The sequence below is a fragment of the Phyllopteryx taeniolatus genome, chromosome 7 (assembly GCF_024500385.1).
Source record: "Phyllopteryx taeniolatus isolate TA_2022b chromosome 7, UOR_Ptae_1.2, whole genome shotgun sequence".
Classification (NCBI taxonomy): domain Eukaryota; kingdom Metazoa; phylum Chordata; class Actinopteri; order Syngnathiformes; family Syngnathidae; genus Phyllopteryx; species Phyllopteryx taeniolatus.
In genome coordinates, this window is record NC_084508.1 from 18,709,763 (window position 1) to 18,723,615 (window position 13,853).

Consider the following 13,853-nt stretch of genomic DNA (forward strand, 5'->3'; position numbering starts at 1 on the left):
GAACGTGTTGAGTGACTGCGAACCTCAGAGATGGATCATTAACTGAATGAGGAAGCACTTGAATGATTTTGTGAAGAAGAACTGAAAGATTCGGTGAATGTATCTTTTGAACGAATCTTTTTAAAGAACTGATTCCAATGATTCAGTACATTCAAAAGAACTGCCGTGCCCATCACTAGCACGGAAATGATGCAAACTCAGAGAAACAAACTTTTTGTACAGTTTTTATAAGTGTTAAAGTTATCACAGCGACTCCAACCCCTAGTTGATCAAAACACATTCACCTGTAGCTTCATAACAGTGTTAGTTTGGATTTAATCTACTATTTACTGACCCGTATGTACAGCAAGAAAGTAGATGTTATTGAGGACTATGCGTGTTGCTCTCTACCAGATTGCATCTGAGGAAAGTCACCCTGCTTCAAAGGTGTCACACTAATAGCAGTGAGCATGTTAAAACACATAACAGATTCAGCCCCTTAGCTAGTCCCATCCACCTCGGTCTACTGGCTCCCGCACCTTAGTCGTAGGTGACTCGCAACATTAAACTTAAAAACCTCAACCACAGTAATGTGTATTCCTGGGGCCAGAGCAATTGACATTGACTTAGGAACCTGGCACCCAGCAGGCCTCGACATCAGTGATAGGCTAGCAACACTAGCTTTTTGGATATCGTTCTAAATGTCGGCTCCAATGATACGGGGATGAGGCAATCAGAGATAAGAGATTTTATATTTCGCCCCCTCCAACGATTTATATATGCTTCCCAAAAAGTTGAATAGCAATAGTTTTTACATTGCTTTTAATTTATAAGAAAGACATCCATCCTCTACATCACTTATCTAGTTCAGGGTCAAGGGGTGCTGGAGCCTATCCCAGCTCACTTCGGGTGAAAGGTGGACTACACCCTGTACTGGTCGCCAGCCAGGTGCAAGGCTCACACACAGAGACAGGCAACCATTCAAACTCACATTCTCACTGAGTGGAAACTGAACCCATGCTGCCCACACCGAATTCAAGCGAATGTACCATGTATCAGTGACTTATAAGATAACATGCCACAAAATTTAAAGTAGAACATTTTCTTCATTTTATGATCATGACTGCCAAACAAATATGGGAGTAACTTGCTGTTGTGACGCCTAATGGGACAAACCAAAAGTAGGAACAACTTGACCTCTCTTTCTCCCATTTTCCCTCTATTTTCTTCTTCTTCTGTGTTCTGGACATTTTTTACCGTCTTGACATGTTTCCAAAGTTTTCTGGAGTCATAATAAATTTCCCCTCAGCAGAGGAGGGAGTACTTTCTACTATCATATGTAATCATATAAATTGGGCATTTCTTGAAATTTTAATCTATGTAGTGTATGTTTTCCATGTTAAGTTAGTTGTCAAGTTATGTGCAGCTTCCCACTTGAAAGAGATTGATGTAGCAATGGAAGATTTCATCTGGATTTTACTCAATGACCAAGAAACATTTTCCTATTTTCTCATTTTATTTTAGGATCCAGTCATTTGACAGTTCATCAAGAAGTTCCATTCCTTACATTTGTCTCTAGCAGTTAGGTGCTTTAAGTGCGTTGGAATCTGCATTTTAATTATATTTTGGATTTTGAGAATTATCTACAAAATTAACAAAATATTGTGAATACGTGTAAGTAGTAAGAGAGAAACATAATTGATATTAGATTAGACTTACATTTTTTTCATTTTTCAATTTTCTCCACATCAAATGAGGCCGTCACTGATGTTGTAACTTTTTAGTTTAACATTGAACAATAACTGTATTGACATGTTCTTATTGCCCTTTAATATCTCTTGTTGGTCTTTTATTTGTTGTGTATTGCTGTTGGGGGGAGGGGCAGTGAGAGCAAGAAGTGTTCTGTTGTGCTTAGCTCTGTAATTCTGAGGGGCTTTTAAATGCATCGCTCTGCACATTGTTGTGGGGAAATGGGAGAGATGGACAGAGCCTCGAGGTGAGCTCATTTCAAAGTACTGTACATAGTTCACCGTGTTCCTCTTATTACATTGTTTATATTAATTTCAGTCTCATTTCATCTGAATATAATTATAAACAAAGAGAATTGCATGTTGTGTGTTTAACTAAAGTACATACAGTAACTGTCTTTCGAAAGTCTAATCCAATGGGAAATGCCATGGACAGACGAATGAAACTTGCAGCAATTTCAAAATGATTATATACCTTTAAACTACTGATATTCGAACATAAGTACACGCAACATGTGTAGACAGCATAAAACAAGAGTCACAGACAAATATATTCTTCAACCTCTGTGAAAAAAGGACTAATATTGCAGTTTACTTGCATGGTTTTCTGTTCCATCATTAACTCTGCGTGTGGTATGTCTCTGTATTGTACTGGCCCCTGGTAGCCAAGGCACACACACACCAGAATGAGCTTCACAATGCCCAGTGAATTGATGCACAAACCTTAATTCTTAACATTCTATTTCTATACTGTATTTTTATTTTATAAAATACTGTAGACTGCTATTTTTCTTACCAAGCAAACATGCTACATGTTAATGTTTTTTGGGGCACTGGAAGAGATTAATGGCATTCATTTCAATGGTGGAGGCTGATTTGAGACAAGGTATGGAGTTTTTAGTAAAACTCATAAATTAAGTCAATTCCTGCTGGAGCCAGAATATTCCTAATAAGCATGAGAATGACTTTATAAAATCCATGTTTTGTTTTATTTTATAGAGAGTATATTTTGCTAACAGTATATTAAAGCTTAAACTACACAACAATTTCCACTCATTTGTTTTTGCTAATTGCAGCTCTGTTAATCCACATAGGGTCAGCTGCTGAGCATGAGTTTTAAAAATGCTAAAAGGGCTGAAACAAATTGTCTGTTTCTGTGCAAGGCTTAATGAAAGCCTTTCTTTGATTTAGCTTTGAAACAGCTACTTTAAGGGTGAGATTAGTGGGAGCTGAATAAAGATTTAGCACCTATGTCTAATTGTTCGGGAAAACGCTGTTGCTTCCCCAAAGGTTACACCAGGATTGACATGATGGTGATTTTCAGAGGGTGACTGGGAGACGAGCCAGTGGAGGGTGAACTTTGGAGCTGTGCAAGTCTTTTACATGGTGCCACTGTCCACGCAGTGTTTGATTATAAAATGTTTATCGTTTTTCACTAAAACAAATGATGCATGATATGTGTAACAGTTTAGAAGTTAAAATACTGAACCACAAATGTTATTTCCTAAATGTACAATAAAGGTATTTTATTAAAAGTTCATTTTCATTTTCTACTCAGGTTGGTGGTAAAGCACGGTCAACGAGAGGTTAGCACATCAGCCACACATCCGTTCTGAGGTTTTGGGTTAAAATCTAGGCTCCAGCCTTGGTGTTTTGAGTTTGCATGTTCTGCCTGTGCTTGAGTGGGTTTTTGCAGGTACTCCGACTTTCTCCCACATTCCAAAAACAAGCTTCTGAGGTTATTTGAAGACTCTAAATTGTCTTTATTGTAGGTGTGAATATGAAGGAGTCTGGTTGTCTATGTCCTGCAATTGGCTGTCCAGGGTGTACCCACCTCTCACCCAAATTCAGCTGGGATTGGCTCCAGCTCACCCCTGACCCTAGTTTTGATAAGTGGTATAGAAAATAGATGGATGGAAGGGTTGGTGGTAAGGATGAATAAAATATTGGTCAAGATATGCAGCATGCTTAGACAACAACTTCAATGATGTTTCTGAACCTCAATGTTAATTTATTGGAACTCTCGCCGTGTCTCTAGTTAATGGGGGGAAAAAAGTAAGCCTCAAATCTTGTACAGTATAATCAAAAATGGACAAAATGAGAGTGGCAAAATTTGGGTGGAATGTCTCAGATGTCATGCAGCCAACCATTGACATTTGCCATGCATATTGTTTAATAATTGTTTACATTTCAAGCTATTTTAAAACATAACTTCTGACTTTAAATTCTTGTATCATGTCAATATTCAGTAACAACCTGTTTAAGTTGTCATAATTAACAGAACAAAATCATATTCATTGTCACTTTAAAAACATATATTTGCTTACATCTTTTTAAATGTGTTTTACAAGTAGCTCACAGCCAAATAGTGAAAACAATTGGATTCACCAGACACATTATTCCCCAAGGCCTCTTTTGGCTGAACATCACAGCAATGTAATAAAACTAATGGATTATTTGTCCACAATACATGCAAAATTAATGATGACAAGGCAATGAATATCACATAGTTCTGTTAATATCGCATTGTCATTGTGGAGGCAGTTGTGCAGACCAAACATTGTTTATTGTTTTTGAAGCTTAAAACTTGTCTAAGTAAAAGAACACCTGAGACCATAGAGATTTCTTATTCTCTTTGCTCATGTTGACTTCCAGGTCCGGGTACTCAGTTGGATATTGTAAAAGTAAAATGACTTCAAAACATTAAATAGCCTACACCCCTAAAATGCATCTTCCCTGGATGCCACAATTTACAGAAGAGCTCGGTATCATTTAAATTCCAAAGTGATATGTATTTTGTGTAATTCAGGCTACTTTAATGTGTTGAAACATGAAGCATTGAGGGTAATTAACTACGTAGTAGGAAACATGCTCAAATGTAATGTAAGCCATAGGCTGAATAACATATACCGGTGTGTTTAAATAACTTTCCTTGAAGTGTCTCTGCCATGACGACCTACACGCTAACACAACAAAGAGCGAGGCGATGACGTTTTGGACGAGCCCGCCCGCCGGTCCGAGGCACTAGAGGATTGTTAGCCTGCGAGCTAGCTGATGAATAGTGCCTCTTTCCCCTGACTCGGTGGGATATATATTTCAGCCACCAGGAGCTTTAAGCTGGTATATTTTTGCTGCTCGAACATAAAGGGATGTAAAGGATTATGCCAGATTTACGAATAGGACTGGCAAGAACCTCACTATTCTATCCTATTCTGAATATAAAAGTAAAAAGTAGAACTACAAACTTGGTGAGGATAAAATGTGAATCTGTCAAACCATTGTCTCCAGTTATCTCTGCGAGGCTAGCTCTTTTCAATATCAGGTCACTGGGTAATAAATCAATATTGATTAATGATATCATTATAACCTATGATCTGGATTTTGGTTACTAAATGAAAAGTGGTTAACAGAAAGTAGCTATAATACCATTTTAAATGTGGCAACACCAGCAAATTGAAATTTTATGAACAAGTGTCGAATAGGGAAAAAAGACGCCGGTATTGCTGTTATTTTTAAGTCATTATTTCAGTGTAAAGAAATGATACTGGGTGATTTTAGCTCTTGAATATATCTGTTTTTTAGTTAAAGGTGACCAAAAAATTATTGTTTTAATAATTTATAGAGCAAGATACAACAGAAAATTTATGGATTTTTCAGAACGTCTGTGAGTTATTTGTACTGACTACAACTATTTTGTCATAATGGGAGACTTTAACATTCATGTTGACAATAACATGGAAAAAAATCTAAAGAACTCTCTGCTATACTAGACACATTTGACCTCTTGCAACATATTAAGAGTCCAACCCACACACAAGGTCACATCTTAGACCTGGTCATCTCTAAGGATGTTGAAATTCTATCAATTGGCATTAAGGATATGGCTATTTCTGACCATTTTTTTGTATTCTTTGAATTACAGATTCTTCCAAAAGTTCAGACAACCTCTATGTCTAATAAGAAAAGGTACATACTGTAAATGAGAGTAGGGCCACTAAGTTTATGGAGACCATAGCTGTGCCACAAACTGTGAATGCTGAGAGAGTTGATGAACGTTTGGATCATTTCACCAGGAAAATCTCAAATGTCATAAATGCAGTCGTTCCTATTAAAACTAAGACAATCTTGAGGCGACCTAGAACACCGTGGAGGACCACAATGATGGTAAAGACCTCTAAATCAAAGTGTAGGAAAGCAGAAGGTAAGTGGAGAAAAACTAAACTCCAAATTGATTATGACTTCTACAGACAGTCTTTGTAATTTTTACCAAGAGTTAGTCAGGGCTAGACAGCAAGACCTTTCTAAAATCATCAGTAAGAACTTCAACAATACTCGCACTCTGTTTGCTGTGGTCTATTACCATGTCAGAATTTGATACTTGACCAAAAAACTGTAGAAAAAAAAGTTCAGCAGCTGAAACCATCAACGAGCTGTCTTGACTCAATACCATCTGACTTTTTCAAAGCTATTGCAAAGTCTGTGCTAGCTGATTTGCAGCAAATAATCAATTGCACACTTCAGTCAGGCGAGTTTCCTAAAGCTCTTAAAGTAGCTGTCATTAAGCCTCTTTGAAAAAAGCTGGACGCTTCCATGTTAGCAAGCTATAGACCCATCTCAAATTTCCCTTTCATTGCCAATATTGTTGAGAAAGTTATTTTTAATCAACTCAGCAATTTCTTCAATTTAAATGGACTTTTTGACAAATTTCAATCAGGTTTCTGAACTCATCACAGTACAGAATCTGCTCTTATCAAAGTGCTAAATGATATAAGGTTGACTAGTGACTCGGGAAAGGTGTCAATTCTAGTCTTGTTGAACCTCGGTGGGGCTTTTGATACGGTAGATCATAATGTACTGCTGAACAGGTTTGAAACGTGGGTAGGACCAAATGGAACGGTCCATAAATGGTTCAGGTCCTACCTGGAGGAAAGGAGTTACTTTGTAACCATTGGAAGTGTTCAATCTCATCGAATGGCAATGACCTATGGGGTCCTTCAAGGGTCAGTTCTTGGACCCCTCTTGTTCAGCCTGTAAATGCTACCCTTGGGTTAATTTCTGAACAACTTTAATTTTGACTATCATAGCTATGCAGATGACATGGGTATATCTAGCAGTGTCTCCAGATGACTACAGTTCAATTGGGGTGTTGTGTCACTGTCTAAAACAGATAACTGGATGAGCCAAATCTTCTTCAATTAAACCACAACAAAACTTAGACAATTGTTTTTGGCAATAAAGAAAAGAGGATTGTTGTTAGTAAATACCTGGAGTCACTTTCTTTAAAAACCAAAGACTAAGTCTGAATCCTTGGTGTTCTGATAGATTCTGACCTGACTTTCAACAGTCATATCAAAGCAATTACTAAAACAGCCTTCTACCATCTGAAAAATATATCCAGAGTGAAGGCTTGCATGTGTCAAGCAGACCAGGAGAAGCGCATCCATGCTTTTATTTCAATTAGACTTGACTATTGTAATGGTCTTCTGACTGGACTCCCCCAAAAGAGCATTAAACAGCTGCAGTTCATTCAGAATGGAGCAGCTCGGGTTCTGACCAGAACAAAGAGGTCAGAGCATATTACTCCAATTCTAAAGTCTTTACACTGGCTTCCAGTCAGCTTTAGAATAGATTTTAAAGTTCTGCTACTGGTCTATAAATCACTAAATGGTCTCGGTCCTGAATACATTAAATAAATGCTAATGGGTTTAAACACAGTAGGGCTCTGATATCGACAGACTGGTCAAATAGGGGAGCACAGAGTCCAAAGCAAACATGGTGAAACAGCATTTAGCTATTATGCTGCACACAAATGGAATAAGTTGCCAACAGAAGTGACATCAGCCCCAAGTGTGAATATTTTTAAGTCCAGGTTAAAAACGCTTCTTTTTTTCTCATGCTTTTGAGAGCATTTCCACTTTTAAATATTATTTTTTTGTTTTAATTGTAATTTTTGTAATTTTAATTGTTGTAATTGTAATTGTTTTAAATGTTTCTAGGCTGTTTTTTTGCTTTGTTTTTAAATGCTTCTAATCACGTAAAGCACATTGAGTTACCTTGTGTATGAAATGCGCGATATAAATAAATTTGCTTTGCTATTCAATTCGATTCGATTGTCGTTTTTGACTGGACCCAGAAGCAGGGGGAGGCTGAGAGGTTGTAATGAAAGGTTTATTGAAAGAGGAAATGGAGATGATCCTTGAGACGTGCTGGCGGGTGGTAGAGGCAGGGAACCTGTGGCAGGCGGTGGCGAGAGCAGGCGGATGCTTGGCGCCGTGGTGGAAGAAGTCATCTCGGCGGGGGACACGGAGGGAGCACTGAGGACAAGGAGAAACATGGAGGTCAGAAAGATAGAGAGGAATGGCGTGGTTTACGTGAATGCTTGAGAGCCATTGCACCACACGAGAACGTTAATACTCTGGCAGTGGAGTCTTGGAACTGGCAGGCTTAAATGCAGATGATGATGAAGGATAGGTGACAGGTGCGCGGCCGATGTGGTGCTCATTACTGGGGAGAGAGAGAGTGGGGGAGAGAGAGCGAGATGAGCGCAAAAGCGCCACCCATGCTCCAACATAAGGACTGCAGGGCACAGCTCATGACATCGATTTTGATTCTTTAGGTTGCGATTTGATTCTAATATTGATTTAAATTTGATAACGAATCTGTAAGTAGAAATCCACAAATAATTACAGTAAATTTTGACAACTTTGAAATTTAGATTTTTGATGCCATGTAAATATCTGGTACAGTGTCAATTGTGCAAAAGAACTGCCTCATTTGTACAATTGTCACTGTACCAGATTATCGCTCTGTTAGTCATTTCAAAGTGCTCTAAATTGCATGAGGACTCTTCATAATTTGTACAATTGTCATTGTATCAACATTAACATGCTATTGGCAACCCTTCAATGCTTAGTGACTCTATGTAGTGTTTTTTTTACAGTATGTCCTAAAAGTATGTTTTGTTACAATGGGTGTCTGTCGTTGTACTAGTGTGGCTCCACCTACCGGAGACAAATTCGTTCAGTGTTTCTAACACACTAATTCTGATTCTTATATGTCGTATGTCACATCACATTTTTTAAGCAATGATAATAATAATAATAATAATAATAATAATAATAATGCATTACACTTATATGGCGCTATGCACTCAGACACCTTACAATTTCATGCATTATTTATTCCCTCCACAGCCACACCCTGGTGGTGATAAACTACTTGTGTAGCCACAGCTGGCCTGGGGCAGTCTGACGGTAGCATGGCTGCCATTGTGCCCCTCTGACAACCACCAAACATACAACCACATTCACTCATAGGCAATGTGAGTTAAGTGTGTTGCCCAGACACACAACAAAAACATGCGCTTGGTTGTGGATACAAACCGGCTACCCCGCGGTAGCCGTCTTAAAATTAAAAAAATACAAATTTGCACAATGACTTATTTTTGCATCTGAAATATATAAATAAACATAATTTATAATCGACCAAGCGCATTCTCCCTCCAGATCCATACTTCACATACTGATGACACAAGATGCAATATGCCTTCCCAGGTTCTTTAATCTTTCTAATATTTTCGTGAAGGTATTAATTTCCGAATTTTAATTCCAGCCAGTGCCAATTCCACGGATTCTTGACCCTGTTATCCTTATCAAGCTTCTTCACAATGTCGGTCTCGCCGTCCTCCCTCTGTACTATGTCCCACCGTGACACTGACATACCGCAAATTTATTAATGTAAAAACCCGATAGCATACAATGAATTTATATATGTAGAAAGATCGCACCGAGAAAATATAAATGGCGGAAGATTTGCACCTTGCCTGCCGAAATAAATAAATATGACGAGCATAATTACAGAGCGTCAATGTCAACAAAGTACTACTTTAACCCCGCCCCCAGAATTTTGATTTATTTTTTTGCAAATTTACATAAATGATTTCTCTATGAGGAAAATCCGCAGCTCCGTGGAATTTTCACAGTCCTAATAATAATGTATGGAGAACAAAATTTAAAAACATGATGACAGCAGTATATTGAAAAAGTAAAGTGCATGTATACTTAAATATTTCTTAGCGTTAGGGTTACTATTAATATTTGCAGGGTTTTTAAGTTATATGGAGTTAACTAGCATGTTTGTGGCTTTGTGACAATTGCCAGTCCTTTCTCCATCAAACCAAATTCATTCATTTATTGTCTCTGTCAAGAAGTTCGCTATGTTGCTCCTTGTGCAGGTACCGGGCAGGGCTCTAGTATGCAGAACATTTGACACTAATACCCCCCACCCCACCCCACCCCACCCCACCCCCACACACACACTGTGGAAATGAATTGAGAAGGGATAGTTACTGTATGTACGAGTTAGTCGCTCTGGAAACCCAGCCATTACATGTAAGCAATGGTGGGACGGGCTAATTAGAAGGTACTTACTGAATCAGTTAGGCTTGTTTTTTTTTTTTTGGTTGTTGTTTTTTTAAACATACATTTTGTTAGTTCATAATATATCCATCCATCCATTTTCTGAGCCGCTTCTCCTCACTAGGGTCGCGGGCGTGCTGGAGCCTATCCCAGCTGTCATCGGGCAGGAGGCAGGGTACACCCTGAACTGGTTGCCAGCCAATCGCAGGGCACATAGGAACAAACAACCATTCACACTCACAGTCATGCCTACGGGCAATTTAGAGTTTCCAATTAATGCATGTTTTTGGGATGTGGGAGGAAACCGGAGTGCCCGGAGACAACCCACGCAGGCACGGGGAGAACATGCAAACTCCACACAGGCGGGGCCAGGGATTGAACCCGGGTCTTCAGAACTGTGAGGCTGACGCTCTAACCAGTCGGCCACCGTGCCGCCACTAGTTCATAATACAGTAATTTTAAATTCAATACAGTTTTTGTACAATGGAAGGCTTTACCTATTTTTACTTAGAATCCAGGTGGATTTTTGTTAAGGCAGTGTTAACTGCAAGTGGTATGTCCCATTTCTGCTGCTGTTAATAAATCCAAGTATCACATCTAAGAGCCAAGGCAAGTCTCCCACATCTGATTCATTGCTCAAAATAGCCCAGCTCCAAAGGCATGGAAAGAAGGCAGAACTTCATTGTTTTGTTCAATGACATTTCCCAAACAAAAGCTGTAAAATAACCATGTCTCGCTTAAGGGAGGGGGAACAAAAATGGGGATTTCTTCCAAGAGATGCCACAGGGATTTGTCTCCCTTTTCTTTCCATCTCCCTGCCCTGACCAGGTTTTCTGAGGAAAACATCAGTACTGTTAGCAGCTAGTGCATCAGTACTTTTAGCAGCTAGTACAGGAGGAAGCTGCACTTAATATAAGGGAATGGATTAGAGAGGCTGATTATGCCTTGGAGGTGAAAGGAGAAACAAAAGAAAGGAAAAGGTGGAGTGAGTGAACGTGAACAAATCTGAATGTGGGCATTCAGTAGTTTTGTACCTGGCCTACCAGGGTGTACCTATTCTAAGTATTTTTAGTTTGCGGAATTATAATTGTTGAATGAAGTTTATGATTACTTGACAGGGTGGAATGGTGGGGAACTGGTTTGCACATCTGCCTCACAGTTCTGAGGACCGGGGTTCAAATCCCGGCCCCGCCTGTGTGGAGTTTGCATGTTCTCCCCCTGCCTGCGTGGGTTTTCTCCGGGTACTCTGGTTTCCTCCAACATCTCAAAAACATGTGGTAGGTTGATTGAAGACTCTTAGTTGCCCATAGGTGTAAATGTGAGTGCAAATGCTTGTTTGTTTATATGTGCTCTACGATTGGCTGGTGACCAGTTCAGGTTGTACCCCGCCTCTCGCCCAAAGATTTCTGGGAAACGCTCCAGCACGCCCGCGACCCTTGTGAGGATAAGGGGTACAGAAAATGGATGGATTATTTGAGGGGCGCAAGCCAGTCCAAAATGTAGGCCGGTCCCAAGCCCGGATAAATACAGAGGGTTGTGTCAGGAAGGGCATCCGGTTAAGCAATTATGAGCATTCATCCAAGGAATTCCATACTGCATCAGTCGTGGCCTGGGTTACTAACGTCCGCCACTGGCGCCGTTAACATATAGGCCGCTGGTGGAAATTCAGCTACTGTAGGCCGAAGACGAATGAAAGGTGAAAAGCAGTAGGTTCTGAGGAAAGAGAAGAGGAAAGCACAGAGCCTAGAACTGAATGTGGGGACTTTGAATGTTGGGACTGTGACAGGAAAAGCTCGGGAGTTGGTTGACATGATTAGGAGAAAGGTTGATATATTGTGTGTCCAGGAGACCAGGTGGAAAGTCAGTAAGGGCTAAATCTTTGAAACAGGGTTCAAATCTTTTTTACCATTGGGTAGATGGGAAGAGAAATGCAGTATGGGTTATTTTAAAGGAACAGTTAGCTCAGGATGTCTTGGAGGTGAAAATAGTCAGTGATGAGGCTGAAACTTGAAATAGAGGGTGTTTTGTTTAATCTAATTAGTGATTATGCCCCACAGGTAGGATGTGAACTTGACAAAATACTTGAGCATCCCAGGCAGAGAGAGAATCGTGATTGGTGCAGATGGACATAATGGACATATTGATGAAGGAAACAGGGGTGTTGAAGAAGTAATGGGTATGTTTGGCATCCAGGAAAGGAACTTGGAGGGACAGATGGTGGTAGACTTTGCAAAAAGGATGGAAATGGCTGTAGTGAACACTTTCTTCCAAAAGAGGCAGGAACATAGGAGAACCTGCAAGAGCGGAGGTAGAAACATGCAGGTCGACTATATCTTGTGCAGACGATGTAATCTGAAGGAGGTTATTGACTGTGAGGGAAGGAAGATTAAGAAGACAAAGGCAGAGCAGAGAACCATGTGGTTGTAGCTGAGAAAGGAAGAGTGTTCTGCGGCTCTTCGAGAAGAGGTGAGACAGGCTCTCAGTGGACAGGAGGAGCGTCCAGAAGACTCTGCTTGGAAAGGGGGGAAGGAAACTTGGTGGTGGAACCTCAAAGTACAGGAACTCATATAAAGAAAGAGATTAGCTAAGAAGTGGGACACTGAGACGACTGAGGAGAGGAGAAAGGAATGCATGGAAATGCGACGTAGGGCGAAGGTAGAGGTGGCAAAGGCCAAACCAGAGGCATGTGATGACATGTATTCCAGATTTGATACTAAAGAAGAGGAGAAAGATCTATACAGATTAGCCAGACAGAAGGACAGAGATGGGAACGGTGTGCAGCAGGTTAGGGTAATTAAGGATGGAGATGGAAATGTGTTGACTGGTGCCAGTAGTGTCCTGGATAGATGGAAAGAATACTTTCAGGAGTTGATGAAAGAGGAAAATGAGTGAGTAGAAGAGTAGAAGAGGCAAGTGAGGTGGATCAGGAAGTAGCAGTGATTAGTTAAGGGTGAGTTAGAAAGGTACAAAAGAGGATGAAAAATGGAAAGGCAGTTGGTCCTGATGACATACTTGTGGAGTAAAGAAGAAGACAGTACCTGCTACAAATGGCGCATGAATTTGGATGTCTGTTGGGGGTTTTAGTACACATTTATGATAGGGTCATTGTTTTTGTGTCATATGTGTGTGTGTGTTCCGGGTTTTGTCTTCCCCCCTGTTTCACACACACCTGCTCCTGTGAGCATCTTCATCACCTGTGCCTCGTTCACCCTAATTACCCCTTGTATATAACCTCGTGTCTCATTTCCTCTCGTTGCCAGTTCGTTGTACCTTGTCGTCGCGTTCCAGCATTCCTTGTTTCCACGTCATAGATTCACAGTAAGACTTGACCCTGTTCCGATTATCGACCTTGTCTCTTTGCCTCATGTTTTTGGATACTGTTGCCTCTCTTGGATTGCCTGCCTGTGTACCGACCTATGCCCGTCTATTAAACCTCTCTTTTTGGAAACTGTCAATTTGTTTGGGACATTGAGACTGCGGTTGAAGGGGCTCTGAAAGACACTCCTAGCCCTGAAGATTGCCCCGAGAACAGGCTTTATGTGGTTCCGACCTTAAGGGGAAAAGTCATCCACTGGGCTCACACGAACCGAACGGTATGTCACCCAGGCATTGCCAAGACGCTATCGGTGGTCGAACAGCGCTTTTGGTGGCCTAATGTTAGGAGGGATGTTAGCGATTACGTCAATGCTTGCCAGGTATGTGCTGCTAA

The 13,853-nt window shown here is 40.3% G+C and overlaps 1 long non-coding RNA gene across 2 annotated transcripts in view; it reads right to left on the bottom strand.

Annotated features, from left to right (window-relative positions):
• Positions 1-7,881: 7,881 nt before the first annotated feature.
• Positions 7,882-13,853, bottom strand: part of LOC133480354 (uncharacterized) — a 117,231-nt gene continuing 111,259 nt past the window's right edge. For both annotated transcript variants that reach the window (XR_009789245.1, XR_009789246.1), the window contains exon 3: positions 7,882-8,041. This is a non-coding gene — a long non-coding RNA (uncharacterized LOC133480354). The remainder of the gene's footprint in view (positions 8,042-13,853) is intronic.